Here is a 17,534-nt window from a genome sequence, read left to right as displayed (position 1 = left end):
CCACTTCAAACTGATGATAACAGTTTTACTGTAAATACAGCCTTAATATTTCACAGTTTAAATAAATTGTCAAATACATTTAAGATAGCACTGCATCACTAATTCCATCTTAATTCCAACCAGGACACACTATTGTCCTAAACTTTTCGAAAGCACAAAAATGGTAATTATTGCAATATTTAAAGTTTGCTTTTGAAATAAAACTTAATTACTTAGCCTTCAAGCTCAACTATTGGTCATATTATATTTCCCCATGAAACCAAGATGATGATGGGCTGCTGTAAAAAAAAGAGCCAATGCACCCAAACAAATTCTCCTTTATAAAATAACCAGCTGCTAGTTGCTGTGGCCAATGGGATTCATGTGGAAGGCAGCATGTAACTAGTGCGGGGACAATGGCTGAATGAAAATAAATGTTTTGACAAGAGATTGTCCCAATTACAGTTGAACACTATGATTAGGAAAGGAATGTTAGCTTCTGAGGCACGGAGACTACAATCAGTGTATCCATAGCAAAGCACTATTAAACTGAGGGAGATCAAGAACATAAATAGAGGATGAGAAGAGGACCCTTGACCCATCAAGCCTGCTCTTTTCGTAGACCAAGGTATAATCTCTCCTATCTTGATCTCTATTGCACTTACTTAATTTCCTGACGGAAAGTTTAAACATCCACTCCTTCCACTGTACGGTGTACTATCTACAGGATGCAAGGCAGCAACTCGCCAAGGATTCTTCAACAGCACCTCCCAAACCTATGACCTCCACCACTTTGAAGAACAAGGACAGCAGGTATATGGAAACACCATCACCTCCAAGTTCCCCTTCAAGTCACACACCATCCTGACTTGGACATATATCAACATTCCTTGATCATCGCTAGGTCAAAATCCTGGAACTCCCTACCTACCAGCATTGTAGGAGTACTTTCACCACAAGGAATGCAGTGGTCAAAGTTAGGGTGAAAAATCCATGCAATATTCCAAATGTGGGTTCATCTGTGCATGGCTAGAATCATGGGCGTCATTTTAGCATCCGCTATCGGGTGCGTTCCTGGCAGGGGGGCTCCGAAAATCGGAGAATCCCGGCGGGGTGCCGGAGCCCGCCCCGAACCCGCGCACTTCCGGGTTCCCCGCTGACGCGCCGGCGTGTGCGTGCAGCCCCCGCTGGTGGGAATCCCGCAGCCAATTAAAGCCAGCGGGCTTCCACTTGAAGGTATTTATTTAGGTATTTCAGGTCATTAACTGACCTGATTAAAGGATTATGTGGGATTTTAGAGCAAACTGGGACTATTTCCCATACCGGGGGAAACACTCCCAGGTCAAATGGACGTGTTGCAGCCATCAGCCTGTGGCAGCTGCAAAGGTCCATTTGACAGGTGGGTGGGGGGAGACCCTCACCCATTGCAGGAGGCCACTCTGTCACTTGGGACAAAGTTTGGCCTCCACCACCCTCCTCCTGACAGTCAAAGTCACCAACCTGCACGCTTACCCCGGGGTCCAGAGACACGTACCTACCTTGCGGACCCCCTCAGATGTACATCTTGCGGATGGGGGCCGCCGTAGCTGCAGTCATGACCTCCTCGGAGGGCGAACAGCATCACCAGCCTCGCCATCCACGCCGTCCACCTCTGACACGTGGAGCTCCACAACAGAGTGCTGTGACACATCCACCTGCACAGCAGGAGGGAGGGCTACCGCAGAGAGAGAGGCGTCGCAGAGGGCACTACCCTCGCCATAGGGTCCACAGACCGAGGCTCAACCTCCTGGACCTCTCTGAGCAGCAGTGCACACGGAGGCTCAGAGTCACTCGACATGTAGTCGTGGACATCTACAGCCTCTTTCATGCCGAGCTGCTCCTGGCTGGCCCGAGCACCATCTTCTTACCTGTCGCTGTCAAAGTCACCACTGCCCTCAATAACTTCTCCTCCGCATCCTTCCAGGGTGCCACCGGGGACATCGCCGATGTCTCTCAGTCGTCTGCGCAGAAGAGCCCTGCAAATACACTGACACCCACTCTGCAGTGACACAATGGGTGGCATCAGTTGTGGGTCCTCATAGTGATCCTCAGGAGCGGGCATTATTGCACAAACCAGACAGGATTTGCGAAGACATGGCAGTAGTGGTGCCAATATAATATGTAATGTGAGTTGTTCTTTAATTCAATAGAAGTAAGAACCATGACAAACCCTCAAACACCCTTGTGCATCCCCTTCATGCTCACGACACGTTTGCCTTACGCTGCCTACTGCACATATGTGATGCATGCCCTGTGGCTGCAGCACAGGTAGTGGCAGGTTGTGTGAGGCTGGCCGTGAAAGAGATGCACGAGAGGGTGAGTATGGGATAGAGCCATGAGATTGTATGAGGATTGGGTTGAGTGGTAGTGGCGGGATGAGTACTGGCGAGGTGAGTAGGTGCAGGTAAGATGAGGATGAGGTTTGAGTGGGTATGAGGGGTGATGTGACAGAGTAGTGTTGGCAGTGCTGAAGGAGATGTGGGGTGGGGGCAGTGATGTGTCAGATGGAGTGTAGGGGAAAGACTACGTGTACTCACTTTGGCTGACCTACTGAGGTCATTGGAGCGCCTCCTGCACTGTATGCAGGTGGGCGATATGTTGGTTGCGCTGGTGACCTCGTCTGCCACCTCGAGCCAGGCCTTCCTGGTGGCAGAGGCAGGCCGCTTCCTCCCACCCGCCGGGAGGAAGATCTCTGTCCTCCCCCTCCTCCTCACCCCATGTATTGATACCTGGAGTGAGGCATCATTAAACTGGGAGCAGCCTTCCCCCTGGGCTGCTCCATGCTGTAATTTTTGCTATTTGTTGCAGCATCTGTCACTGGAGGACTGCCCCTTTAAATAGAGCGCCTCCAGCTGACAGATCTTACTGCACATGCGCAGCCCGCCCGACGCGCAGATCAGCAGTGGGGAACCCGGAAGACAAGGTAAGTGAATCCAATTAGTGGATTGTCTGCTACAATTGCGCGGGAAGCTGACTAATTTCACCGGGCGCGTGGGATAGCCCCCCCCCCCCGCCGAGAACCCGCAGCCCTGGTAACATCAGGCCCCATATTTGTGACAGTCAAAATGTTCTTGAATGGAGATAAGTATTTGATTAAATTTATTAACTATAGGATCACAATGACTGGGAACTTCCAGTGAATTTTCAATAATCACACAAATCATTTTCCTTACCTATCTTTGCCAATGGACAACCCTTCATTGTCTTCATTCATGTTTGCTGTTCCAAAATAATTAATTTATATTGAACTATACTAAAATCCATCTGCCATTCATCAGCCCATTAACTTATTTGGTCCAAATCTCTTTGTTATACTAGTTACATTGGCCATCTAGTTTGGTATCATCAGCAAATTTATATTACAAGAAGTATAGCCATCTAAATCATTCATGAATAAAGTAAACAGTGGGAGACCCAAAACAAACCGCTGCAAAACCACGCTCGTCACTGCTGCCTCAGAGTTTTTCCATTTAATATCACCTTTTGCTCTCTATCACCAAGCAAGTTTTCAAAATGGCTATCTTATTTATCATTAATTTCATAAACATCAACTCTTTAAAAAGTACTTTCATGCAAAGTTCCCCTTCTTTGTGTTCCCTATCTGTTAAGATAAAATTTAAATTTATTATTGCAGCATAGTATTTTCCCTCACCTCCAGGAGACCAGACATTTCAGATCAGGTAGGGGCCATGATTCAAACTAAGTTGACATCAACCAAGAGCTCAGTTAGCAAGCGCCTTTACAGAGACAGCGGGGATTGATATCCCTTGTCGGAACAGTGCCCCGTTTAATCGCCAAAGGGTTGCCCTTCATAAGAGAAATACCCAGTAAACGGCCCGAGGATGCCCAAACAATATGGAGTTCAGCTGTTGAACTGAGAGCTGGGAAGTAAACAGTGAATACAGACTTTTAAGCAATTAAGTTTAAAAGTCATTTTCCCTGGCTGTGAGCATTGAGTCGCAAACAGGTCACGACCCCTCATATTTGTGCAGGTCCCTTTGTTAGAAGCAAGGCTGTAAAGGTAGGGGGATTTGTAAAATTGGATCTGACCTGTCTGGAAATCCATGCTTCAGTACTGACTTGTTGGAGATGATTGACATACAAATGGGCGAGCCCTTCTGAAACCTGCCTCACTCAGAAGCAGACTTTTTCTTTGTCTTTGCTAGAAGTAGCAGTCTTTCTTAGTCATACTGAGTTAATCAGAAGGCAACTTTTATTTCTATTCTTTTTCTGTAAGAATTTTTACCTAGCAGGTGTAAGAAGTATCCTTACCAGTACAGGGTACCTTTAAGGACAGAGTGTCAGAGGTTAGAAACTAAATTGTGGCTACACCCGCCATTCAAGCGGAGTTAAGAGTGTCACTTAGCTGCCAGTAGTCTGAGGTCGAGAATGGTGATAGGGAAGCTGGCTCAGATATTATCACTCGTGTGTAAGGTGGGTTCAGTCGGAACTTAAGATCCAATTGAAACATTCCAGAAGCCAATGCCTGCTTCCCAGGGAAGGTAGGAGATTGACTCAACCACACTGCTTGTGAGGATGAGGTTGTGTAAGCTCAGAACATTGTTAAGCACAGATGTTCACTTGAACTATTTGATATATTGGCTATTCAAAGCTGTTAACTCATCAGCTATCTAAAGAATCACCCTTAAAGTAATCGCACCCTTAAAGTAATCTCACCAATTTATAACATTAGACTCTTGTCACTGCCATAGTTAATTCTCAGCGTTCGTTAGTGCTGATTTACAGTGATGTACTGAATTGCCTATGTACCTTTTGCTACTCGCTTTGTTAAGTAACGCTATCCATTAATGATTTGCTGCTCAAGTGCTGGATAATTCTGATTACATTTATGCATGTCTATTAAGCGTTCATGTACCCAACTTTAACTTGTGATTTGTAACCAATAAATAGTGTTCAGTGCATGACTTGTGGTCTGGGTTCTTCCTTGATAATTTGGCAAGAGTTAATCTCCTCACTCAGCATTTTAAGGGTATCCTAAACGAGGGATAGTAAATCAAATTCATTTTGATCTGAACAGGGTTAAATGTAAGTCAGTTCAGCAAGCCGAGTCAGGCATCACTCATCCATTCACCTAGATAAGGAGGTAAAATCCCAGATGGTTCCTTAGTAAAGATTTAAAGGAGGGTGTTAAGGATATGTCTGGCTCCTCGGCATATATTTGTCAGGATACCGAAACCCAGCTTTCTTACACCCTCGAGCTGACTTCATTCCTTAACCCAGAACTTACTGAGTGTACAGTAATGTAAAAATATATTTTTAGAACAGGCAGATGGGAAGTTGGGACAGATTCAATTGGGAGCGTCACACATTAGGAAATTGTGCTTTCAGTCCCAAGCATGAGATCCTAAAAAGGGTTTTCTCCACAGATATATTTGATATAGAGAATGTAGAAATTGCTGTTGGTGATAATAGTAGATAAATGCTTAACACAATCACACAACATTGTTCTGCTATTTTAAGCAGAGGCATTGCCTCATTTAAAATAAACAGCATAACACGATTGTTAAACAAAGTCTATCTTTATTCACCCCCACAATAATAGTTTGTCAGGGTGGCATAGATTAGAGATTGGAGGCAGGAAGGCAATGATATTTATACTAATAGTATCTCTGAGAAGGACCCTGTTGGTCATGCTGCCTGTAGGGCACCAGTTGCCCAAATCCCATAGCCGCTTCTCCTAGTTCTGCTGTATCGTGGATAAGATCCTGACCTGAAGGTGGACAGCAGACCTCACACCCACTGCCTTAAGCTTCTGTGGGGACCTTCACACTCATAATTCTCACACCCGGCCTCCACACATATGACTCCAGTAGCCAATGCCAACTCAGTACATACTGGATGCTATACTGCTGTGTGCCCTGCCCTTTGAAAAATGTATAGATAGAAATTAAGTGAATAAAGGTAAACAAATGTATCTGAGAAGCATCCAGAGTGGGTGACAAGCAAAAGAGAGATGAATCGGAAGGAAGGGAGAATTATTAAAAGAAGAAAAAAGAATGAGCAATTGATTGAGACAAAGAGACACGGACAGCTACGAGAGAGAGGAGAGTGAAAATAAGCAGTGAGGAAGAAAGATAAATTACGGAGTGGGAGAGAAGCAGAGACACCAGAGAGGCAGAAAAGAGACATACAATATTTTTGGTTTTAGTTTTGTAAGTGAGCAATGTCAGTTATTACACATTTATTTCAATAAAAAGATGGTCTTCGTTCCTATTCCTTCTAATTTTAGTGGTTTACTATGGGCCTTGCCCTTCACCTAGGTTTCTCGATTTAAAAGTTTTGAAAGCATCTGTCCTGCTTTTTTTTAAAACAAATGTAAAACAATCTTAAAAAAAAACGTTAATCATTTCTTGCTATTTTTCTGATCTTGGGGTGGAGCCAAGGATTTACAACCAGCTTTAGAGAAACAAAGTGACCACTAATGCCCTGCCTTTAACCAACACCACCAAAAAACAGATTAATTGGTCATTCATCTCAATGCTGTTTGTGGGACTGAGCTGTGTGCAAATTGACTGTTGTGTGGATCTACATAGCAACTGTGACTACACTTTTAAAATGTAATTAATTGACTGTGAAGCAGTTTAGGATATCCAGAAGAAATGAAAAGTGCTTTGTAATGCATGTCTTTCTTTCTTTAATTGACTTGAGGATGTCTCCTAAAGGAATTACCACTAATTGACCTTGGAACCTATCAGCAGCAACTAGACCTTGTGGCCTTCGAGGTGTACAACTCCACTTTAGCAGAGGAAATAATACATAGTGAATGACATGGTATAAAGCTCATGACCTTATAAAACAGAGCAACCTCATCCAACGTTATAATGAAGATGATATAATTCACTTTTGTGACATGTTGTTTGTGTGTAATTAAGACATAAGACTAGCTGATGTGACATAAATAAACGATATGTGAATACAAGTCATTTTAATTTTCACTGCTAAGGATCATCACCAAAACATTTGGTTTGGTACATTTGGATGGCAGAAATTGATAATGTTCTCACAGGCAGAAATGCTTCTAAGAGGCACTTACTGCTGTTTGATTCTCTTGGCTCTGCCCTGCACCACAAAACTGTTATGTTTTACACTTAAAGGTTCTCATGCCAGCAAGGGACATGAGAAGGCAAAGTACCTCCTATAATTTTGTTATAAACATAGTAGAGCTCAAGAATTAGCAAGAATAGACATGTGTGCACATGACTATTGTCCTATCAGGCTGAAGTTAGGCTGGACAATTAAAGGACTAGCATTAAAAGATCTTTTGCATAATTTCTCTTTGTGGGTTTTTGTTAAAGATTTTACCATTACCTCCTGGCCATCTGTTTTGTCCAGTCACTCTCGACAAGTTCTGCAAGTTTCTGTGTTCCTCCAATTGCAACAATCATCCTGCTGCACTTGTCTCTGCGTAACTTGTTAATAAGGAAATGGATCTCAGATGGGCTGTGCAAGGAACATGTAAGAACATAAGAAATAGGAGCAGGAGTCGGCCATATGACCCCTCAAGCCTGCTCTGTCATTCAATCAGGTCATGGCTGATCTTCGACATCAACTCCACTTTCCCACCCGATCCCCATATCCCTTGATTTCCCTAGAGTCCAAAAATCTATCCATCTCAGCCTTGAATATATTCAATGACTCAGCATCCACAGCCCTCTGGGGTAGAGAATTCCAAAGATTCACAACCCTCTGCATGAAGAAATTCCTCCTCATCTCAGTCTTGAATGGCTGACCCCTTATTCTGTGACTATGCCCCATAGTTCTAGACTCTCTAGCCAGGGGAAACAATCTCTCAGCATCTACCCTGTCAAGCCCTCTCATAATCTTATATGTTTTAATGAGATCACCTCTAATTCTTCTAAACTCCAAAGAGTATAGGCCCATTCTATTCAACCTCTCTTCATAGGACAACCCTCTCATGCGCTCCCACTCTGTTGTTTTTCCAAAATGGTGGAGACTAGCATGAAAACATCTCATGCTATATTAATATTTGATTTTAAAAATTAATTAAGTGTTGGCAGCCAACCCAACACCAACCTGACCCAACATCCACATTTCTGCCCTTCCAGCAGGGGGCACTGGATAATGATCAGGAGCAGGAACCCTGGTTGATTCTTCTGCCCTAACCAGGAGAGGAGGTGGGTCACTGAGGGCAATTTTTGCGTCTCTGCCACTGCCCTGGCTTACTTCATCTAACTTAGCACAGTCCAGGGATGTTGTCAGGTTCATAGGTTAATAAAGTCCACTTGGGCAAAGGACCATGGGGTGCCAGTGCACATGGAAGCCTACTCCAGCAAGAAATGGTCACTTTCGGGCAAGAAGGGAAGGGGAGAAAATTGACAGAAAGTTGTGAGCCAAATTTTAAAAAAAAATTAAGGAAGTTTTCTTAAAATTTGGCCTACATTTACTGTTAAGTGATAACATTGGTGCTATATATCACTGGCTTCTGTCTCATGAATCTTCACAAGATGGCTCCTTTCAGGAATATTCACTCAGTCTTCTAGTCTGCCTCTGTTTGCAATTCAGTTCACACAAGTACCATTTCCAATAAAAATTTAATTTTAGAAACTTGTTTACCAAATAAATAGTGTACAATTCATACTGCCACCATAGCTGATGCTGAATCTAGTAGGATTCCTAATTTTAACCAGCTTTCAACACTCAACAAACAGTGACTGGATATACTTTAAATTGAAGTTTAAGTGAAAAATCAGAATGGAGTAATGACATTAATTCCTACAGCAGGCAATTTTATTTTATTCTCATAGACTTTCTGGCAAAATGATGCTAGTCACTGCTATTACATAGAGTTCCCATTTACATCACCTGTCATTCACTGTCATTTTATTGATTTTCTATGTACAATATCACCTGGCATTCACTGCCATTGTATACAGTTTCTATGTACAATATCACCTGGCATTCACTGCTATTGTGCAGAGTTCCCATGTACATCATTTGGCATTCACTGCCATTGTATAGAGTTCCTCTGTACGATATCAATGCATTCACTCGCGATACAATTTCCACATATCTAATAAGTTTGACAAACCACTTTCTGTTCACTAACATTAGATAAAATGTAATGTGCTAAATCACTCCCTGTGCACAATTACTACAGAAAATTCCTTAGTCGTGCTTAAAATCTTCCCTAATTATTCATGTTTTGATTGAGCAGACTGTCAGTCTGGCACTCCTCAGTCACATTTCACACATTGATCACTACTTATATCTCACATAATAAAGAGTTTAATGTGTTATCTTGCTGGCTGATGAAGAATTAACGTCAACAGCATGAAATAATTGGGGATAACATCATGTCAGCACCTCTTGAATGATTTCACACACCACTGATGGTGCACATTTGGGCGGTCATGGAGGGTCCACGTACATGGACGGTCAAACTAGCGTGGGTTACCAAAGTTCTTGGAAGGACTGGCTCCCATGGACAGTCTACTCAGGTCCGTGTGGAATTTATGGACGACAGCAATTGATCCATCATTTGAAATGTGAAAGGACCAGTCTGTGAGGGAGACGTGCTCACACTTCAGGAGTATGAACGTGAAGCAAGCCAATAACGATAACAGAAAATTGATGCAAATTGAAGATCCCTCTCTAAATAACAGGTTACGGATATTTACAAAATCAAATTTTGACAAAATGGAACAATAAATTTCTTCTATAAATTAAAAGAAATCATCCACAATACCTAGGAGCAATAGGTACACCTATTGTTTGGTTCAGTACTCATCTAATACATGTACTAGCCAATCCAATATGAAGTTGATATCTTTAAAGTAATAAAATGAGTTTACATGTGTACCACGATACTGGTCTTATGAGTCATGGTATGCCATGCTTTAGCCTTTCAGCTCACAAAATGAGCAGTGATATAAAAACTAGCTTATACTAACAGGGTCAAAATGTAGAACAATAGAAGTTTACAGTTCAGAAGGAAGCCATGTCTGTGCCAGAGCAATCTAAAACGAATCCCACTGGCCCACATTCTCCCCATAGCTTTGCATCTTCCGCTGCTTCAAGTGTTTTTCCGCTTATCCCTTAAAAGATGCAATAGTCTCTGCCCCAACTATTCCCTGCGGCTAAGCAACGCATGCTCCATAAAACTTCTATGTAAAGAAATTTCTCCTAATCTCTATCATTTCCTTAGTGACAATTTTAAATTGATGACCTCTTGTCACTGATTCCTAACCAGAGCAAGTAGTCTTTCCTTATGCGCCTATCAAACTTGTTCATAATTTTAAAAATCTCAACTCTCATCCTAGCCTTCTCTGCTCTAGTAGAAATAATCACAATATCTTTTCTATAATAGGGCACCCAAAACTACACACACTACTCTAACTGTGGCCTCACCATTGCCTTGTACAAATGAATTGTTTCCTCTTTAGTGATGTAGTCTATGGCCCGATTTATAAAACCCAAAATACTATGGCCTTTTGCAACATTCAAGGAATTATGTATCTGAACTCATAGGTCTCTCTGTTCATCCACATCAGCCCAGTCCTTTGTTTCCAGTCCATTAATGAATTCTCTATGCATGCTGCTACATTTCCTCATACCATAAGGTCTCAAATCATGGACTCAAAGACTTTGCCCACTACTGACATTAGAATAGCTGGTTTATCCTTCTCTCCCTTTTCATACAAAAGGTGTTATATTGGTTACCCTCCAGTGCTCCAGCACAATTTGCACATTTAAGAAGAATTGAAAAATTGTGATTGGAGCCTTCACTATTTCTTCTTGTAACCGCCTAGGTTGCATGTCATCAGTGCCCACTGACTTATTGAGTTCTCCAATCTTTTACAGAACCAATTATTTTTCTAATTATCTTGAACAACTGTTCCACATCCTCCTCGAGTACACCTACATTCTTACCATCACCATCGTTTGTGCACACTGACATATCTAAGTTTCCTCTCACATTGCTGTGGACCTACCCTCTGCTAAACTATTATTTTACTTTTAATACAATAATAAAAACCATCATTATTTCCTTTTATATTATCTTCTGGCCCTTTTTCACATTCCCTTTTAGCTCTTCTAGTGTTCTTTTTCACCTCCCCACTACATTCTGTGTGCCTCATTATTTTCTTTAATATTGTTAACCTGGTTTTATTATATGCCTTGCTTTTACGTTTGAGTTTAGTTTTAATCTCTATCCTTTGATACGTGCTCTTTTTTTTCGTCTTATGGGAACATATCTACTTTATACTTTATCACATATTTGAAGATACCCCACTGCTGATCTGCTGTCCGGTTTGCTAACTTCATAGCTTACACTTGTCCTATATGAGTTTTATAACAGTATGAATGGTTTCATAATAATCGTGACTCTGCCACTTAATATGTTTACTCATGTTTTAAAAATCATATACTACAGCTGGCAACCATGTATTCTATTCACTTTACTCATGGCACATTACCAAGAGCAGTGCATGCAAATCACATAAACACCACCAATATTAGTCAACACATCATGGCCGACCATTGAAAGAAGTCAATACTGATGCTTACAATAGGCTGAAGCACAAATATGACAAGTGAGTCACTTTTATCAGCAGTTAATAGATCTCCTGATTCAAGCACCATCAGTCCTTTAAGTGTGGATGATATCACACAGCAACTGCATGCAGCTCAGTGGCTGTCAGATCCACCATGGTAGTGCTGAAGAATTTCTATGTTGCACCCGTCCTATGGAGTGAACATGACTTTGTACCGATGTAATACAAGTAATGGATGGGCGAAAAAAACTTGTGGTTGAGTTCTGATCACACCTCTCAACCTATCACAGGTTAACTTTCATCGTTCAATATCACCTGAGCCCCTCAGTGGATTACCACCTTGTAAATGGACCTGTCAGCGTTCTTTATTTTAAGAGTAATTTCACGACTCTTGTCAGATTGCAGCAGTTCGAACAGTAAAAAATCTCCACCTTCTCACACAACGCGTAAAAACACCGAGGAATCGCACCTCCCCACTCCTGGGGAACCTTTCTTACGAACTGATCCTAATAACACTGGGTTCATATTTTTTGTTAAATCTCCCTAAACATTTCTCGGTGCAGTTTAACGCCAGTTCTGTTCGATTAGTGAAACAGCATTCACAACAAACCCCATAAAGCTCACTGTCTTTACCTGTCCCTTTCCCAGACACAGTCAAGTACTGCCGCCCGGGACTTTTCTTTTCACACCAGTCGGACCCTCCAGGTACCCTGTCTCCTGTGTTCAATGTTTCGCTCCCTTTCCCTGCTGTCGAAATGCAGATCGCCAGGGGTGCGATCACTTTCTGACGGGGCTAAAAGCTGCTTCCACTCTTCGCCATGTCGATGTTGCAATGACACGGACCCAGCTGGACAGGTTCAGCTGCTTCTCTGTCTCGACAGGTGATCACAGGCAAAGCGGTTGTAACACAATCCTCCCTCCCGGATCCTTTCAGTGACTCCTCTTCAGCTGCTCTCCAATAAAGAAAAAAAAGTCCCTGACGCTTCACGCTGTTAAGAGAGGGGGGAAAAGGTGACTTTGGTTAGTGCCCTCTCCTGTTTGTCCTTCCCTGTACCGCGCTGGTACAGGCGCCTATATATAAAAAGGCAGACTTGTATTTATAAAACGCCTTTCACCACCTCAGGACGCCCCCAAACGCTTGACAGCCAATGAAGTATTTCTGGGATCGATATGTGGGTTCCTCAATCCTTTATAGAATGACTATAGTCGATTATCTTGCGGTTTTGTACATTTCTCCAATTCTACTTAATAACCAACAGCAGAAAAAAGTCTAAAAATAATCTCTGTGCTCTCCAATTGAATGTAGCACCAAAGGTTAATTCCAGTTCCACTGCACAGGAATGTTAAGATTCTCGTATTTGCAATTGTGCTGAATAGGCCATTGTGTTGGGATAACTAAACAATGAATGCCCCAGTTTGTGTATTTTCATTCTGCTAAGGTAAACATCTTTGAGTTCTAAAAGATAATTTATAAAACATATTTATTTATACAATCCTTTTGTTAGGGAATTAAATAACCTTCACATCATCCCTACAGACCTGGAAGGTTTATTACATGAAACAATCCCAGTTAAATTTCTAGCAATCTAGTAAGAAATTACATGTACAGTGGATGAATGCATCTATTCATTAAGCAGGGAGGCAAGTGAACATTTGTTATTCCTCTCCCTCAGTTTTCATCTATTCTAAATAATGGCTATTGCTGGAATTTGGTTTCACAGGCAGCACCAGCCCCTCCTCCCTCCCTTCTCAGTACAGTACCTTAAGGGGCCATTCATCATCTGTGAGCTTTAAACATGTCTTATTTTACTATGGGAGGCATTGCAGCCAAATGTGACATTCACACCCTCTCCAGCATGGGTTACCAGATAGTAATCAACGGCCACTACTTTGTAGTTTTCATGTAAGGTGGGCAGAATTGCAGAATATGATCCTTGTGAAAATCCTGTAATCCCATGTAATGAAAGCAGAATTTGATTTATACAGAAACAGTGAAACACTGGTCCTGGCAAGTAGTAATGGCAACCCTGAATGATTATTCTCCTCCCTAGCACTCAGCTTTTCTATCTACCTGAGAGGGCAGATGGGGCCTCAGCTTAACATCTCATCCGAAAGATGGCACCTCCGACAGTGGGGCACTCCCTCGGCACTGCACTGAAATGTCAGCCTAGATTATGTGCTCAAGTCTCTGGAGTGAATCTTGAACCCACCACTTTCTGACTCAGAGGTGAGAGTTATGCCTCTTTTCACTTCTCCCCTCGTGTACTATGCCCCTCCCCCCAAATCCCTACCTTGACCTTCCTACTCTCCTGCTGCCATCCCAGGCTTGACCCCCCTCTTAGATAAGCCTGCAGCTTCTCTCCATGCCTCTCTTGGCATCTTCCGAAGGGCCCATCGAGGCACTCGTCGCTACCTCCTTACAAACAGCAACCCCAACTGCCCCATCTTACTCTCTCGCTGACTTTCCCACCCAACACGCCGGCTGGGGGCTAATCTTGACAAACTCCTTCCCGTCCCACTCACCCTTCCCAGCGCTGACTCTGTGGAATCTGCCAGTGGATCAGCTATCACCGTCCCTCTCCGCATCTCCCTCCAGATGCCCTTGCCATCCATAAGCTTATTGTGGATGATTGCATCAACATCATGGCCTTGACGGAAACCTGGCTGATGGGTGATGACACCTTCCCGCCTAATGAAACCTCTCAGCCTGGCCATATCTTCCACCACTTGCTCCTCCCAGACAACCATGGTGGCGGTGTGGCCCTTATCATCAAATCACACCTTGGTCTGCCCCCCTACACGTCTGGCACCTTCTCCTCCTTTGAAGCATCTCACCTTGTTCCACCCTTCTCACCTCTCCTTCAAAATCCTTATGCTCTACCACCCACCCAAGTACCACGATAATTTTCACCCAGATATCTTCACTGCTTTCCTCCCTCAGCCTCTGCATGAGCGACTTCTCATCCTCGGTAATTTCAACCTCCATCTCAACTCATCATGCTCTCTCTCCTCTTAGTTCACTGCCCTCCTATCCTCCCTTAATCTCTCCCTCCATATAAACTCCCCTATTCACTACAGTGTTTCTCTCTCCACCTACGCCCCCCTCCCAACCCCACTTCCTTCTGTGTCCACCCCTGGAAAAAACACTCTTAAGTCACTTACAATGGCACTTTCAAATTCTCAACTGTCTAGCCTTTGACCCTCCATTCACCATGACATTTCTGCAGCTACCAATCTACTTAATCACACCCTCACCTCCACCTTTGATGCCCTTGTCCCGATTAAAACCATTACTCTCTCACCCTGGTTATTCCCCTGGTATGGCCCTCATCTCTGCTCCCTTAAGTCCACGGGATGCAGACTTGAACGTTTATGGCAGAGAACTGGTTTAGTCATTCACCGCCAGATATGGCTGGACCGCATAAAGCACTATTGGGTCCTTCTATCTTCTGCCATCCTGGAATGCAAAGATGACCCCCGACTTCTCTTCACTACAAACCATCTTCTTAAGCCCCTCTCCCCTGCCTCCTCCACCCTCACCTCCAACAATGTGAGAGGAGCTCATGGGCTTCTTTGTCACTTTCAGCTGCCTCTGCCGCCTCCCTCCCTCCCTCCCTCTAGCCCACCAAGCCAAACTTCAACTAAAGTTCTCCACTGCCCTAGCTCTGAACTCGCATCTTTCTCTAGTTTCTCTCCTATTGCCCCTCATGCCCTCTCTGAGCTCATCTTGACCATGAGACCATCTCCTGATCCCTCGACCCTATTTCCACCAAACTTCTGACCACCCAACTTCCCTTCCTGGCCCCCATGTTAGCTGATATTGTTAATGGTTCCATCTCCTGAGGTACTGTCCCCCTCCTCTTCAAATCTGCCGTCATCACCCCCTCCACAAAATCCCACCCTTGACCTCTCTGTCCTTGCAAACTACCGCCGCATCTCCAACCTCCGTTTCCTCGCCAAAGTCCTTGAACGTGTTGGCGCCTCATAAGTCCTCCAATCAGGCTTCCACCCTGCCACAGTCACAAATGACATCCTATTTGACTGCGACAATGGTAAACTATCCCTCCTCATCCTTCTCGACCTGTCTGCAGTCTTTGACATGGTTGACCACACCATCCTCCTTCAATGCCTCTTCTCCATCGTCCAGCTGGGTGGGATTTTGCTTGCCTGGTTCCATTCTTATCTATCCAGTCATAGCCAGAGAATCACCTGCAATGGCTTCTCTTCCCACTCCCAAAGATCGATCCTTGGCCCCCTCCTATTTCTCATCTACATGCTGCCCCTAGGTGACATCATCCGAAAACACAACGTCGTCATGTTCCACATGTACGCTCACGACACCTTGCTCTACCTCACCACCACCTCTCTCGACCCCTCCACTATCTCTGATTTGTCACACTGCTTGTCCGACATCCAGTACTGGATGAGCAAAGATTTTCTCTAACTAAATAATGGGAAGACCGAAGCCATTGTCTTCGGTCCCCGTCACAAACTCCGTTCTCTAGCCACTGACTCCATCCCTCTCCCTAGCCACTGTCTGAGGCTGAAACAGACCATTCGCAACTGTAGTGTTCGATTTGAAGCTGAGATGATATTCCAACGACATATGCATTCCATCACCAAGACCGCCTATTTCCACCTCCATAACATTGCTCGTCTCCACCCCTGCCTTAGCTCATCTGCTGCTGAAACCCTCATCCATGCCTTTGTTACCTCTGTAAGGAATCTTACAACACCAGGTTATAGTCCAACAGTTTTATTTGAAAATCACAAGCTTTCGGAGCTTACCCCCTTCATCAGGTGAGTGAGTGAAGGGTTCTAAAATCGCATAGCACATATTAGACTGGGAGACTTCTAGACTTCATTATTCCAATGCACTCCTGGCCGGCCCCCCATCTTCCACCCTCCATAAACTTGAGCACATCCAAAACTCTGCTGCCCGTATCCCAACTCGCACCAAGTCCCTTTCACCCATCACCCCTGTGCTCGCTGACCTACATTGGCTCCCGGACTGACAACGCCTCAATTTTAAAATTCTCATCCTTGTTTTCAAATCCCTCCATGGCCTCACTCCTCCCTATCTCTATAACTTCCTCTAGCCCTACAACCCTCCGAGATCTCTGTGCTCCTCCAATTCTTGCCTCTTATGCATCCCCGATTTTAATTGCTCCACCATTAGTGGCCGGGCCTTCAGCTTCCTAGGCCCTAAGCTCTGGATTTCCCTCGCTAAACCTTTCCGTCTCTCTACCTCTCTCTCCTCCATTAAGATGCTCCTTAAAAACTACCTTTTTGACCAAGCTTTTGGCCACCTGTCCTAATATTTCTTTATGTGGCTTGGAGTCAAGTTTTGTTCAATAACGCTCCAGTGAAGCACTTTGGGATGTTTTACTACGTTAAAGACACTATATAAATGCAAGTTGCTGTTGTTGAGCCAAACTGACATAGGAATTCCTGCATTTGACAGGAAAATCGGAACCTTAGGCATGAGAGCACTGAAACATGGTAAATAGTGGATTTAATCAACAAGGTCACCTCAATGTTAAAACCATTGGAAGATATGGAGTTTTGTTTCACACCGACAGTGCTATCTCAGCCAATGTCAAAGTAGATACAGAAACAAAGTTTTTTTTTCCCTGCAATTATGTGTCCTCCGATTGTGAAGAGATTGTCTCTTAATTCCATGGACATAATATACCCTCTGGTTCTACACGCAGGAAAGCATTATTCATTTCTGAGCTTTGTCAGTGAGTTGCCAAAAGCTATTCAAATGTGAACAGCATCACAGCTGAGTCCAATCCTGCCATCACCTGCTACCCACACATGAAATTTTCAGTAGCAGTTACCGGATAGCCGAACCACCTCGGCCCTCCACCCAAGAATTGCTAATTTAACAATCGGATATGGGGCTACTATTTTCTATTGCTCAGCCGTTCACTGGATAAACTCACAGAGCCTTTTGGAGAAGAAATCGAATTGTTC

The 17,534-nt window shown here is 43.7% G+C and overlaps 1 protein-coding gene across 1 annotated transcript in view; it reads right to left on the bottom strand.

Annotated features, from left to right (window-relative positions):
• ncmap (non-compact myelin associated protein) overlaps positions 1-12,491 on the bottom strand; it is a 51,053-nt gene extending 38,562 nt beyond the window's left edge. The window contains exon 1 of the mRNA XM_068007011.1: positions 12,189-12,491. The gene's annotated coding sequence lies outside the window, so the exon portion shown is untranslated. The remainder of the gene's footprint in view (positions 1-12,188) is intronic.
• Between the last annotated feature and the right edge of the window lie 5,043 nt (positions 12,492-17,534).

The sequence above is a fragment of the Heptranchias perlo genome, chromosome 26, assembly GCF_035084215.1.
Source record: "Heptranchias perlo isolate sHepPer1 chromosome 26, sHepPer1.hap1, whole genome shotgun sequence".
Taxonomy (NCBI): Eukaryota; Metazoa; Chordata; class Chondrichthyes; order Hexanchiformes; family Hexanchidae; genus Heptranchias; species Heptranchias perlo.
The sequence above is the reverse complement of the archived record's forward strand: the minus strand, read 5'-3'. Positions and strand labels throughout refer to the sequence as shown.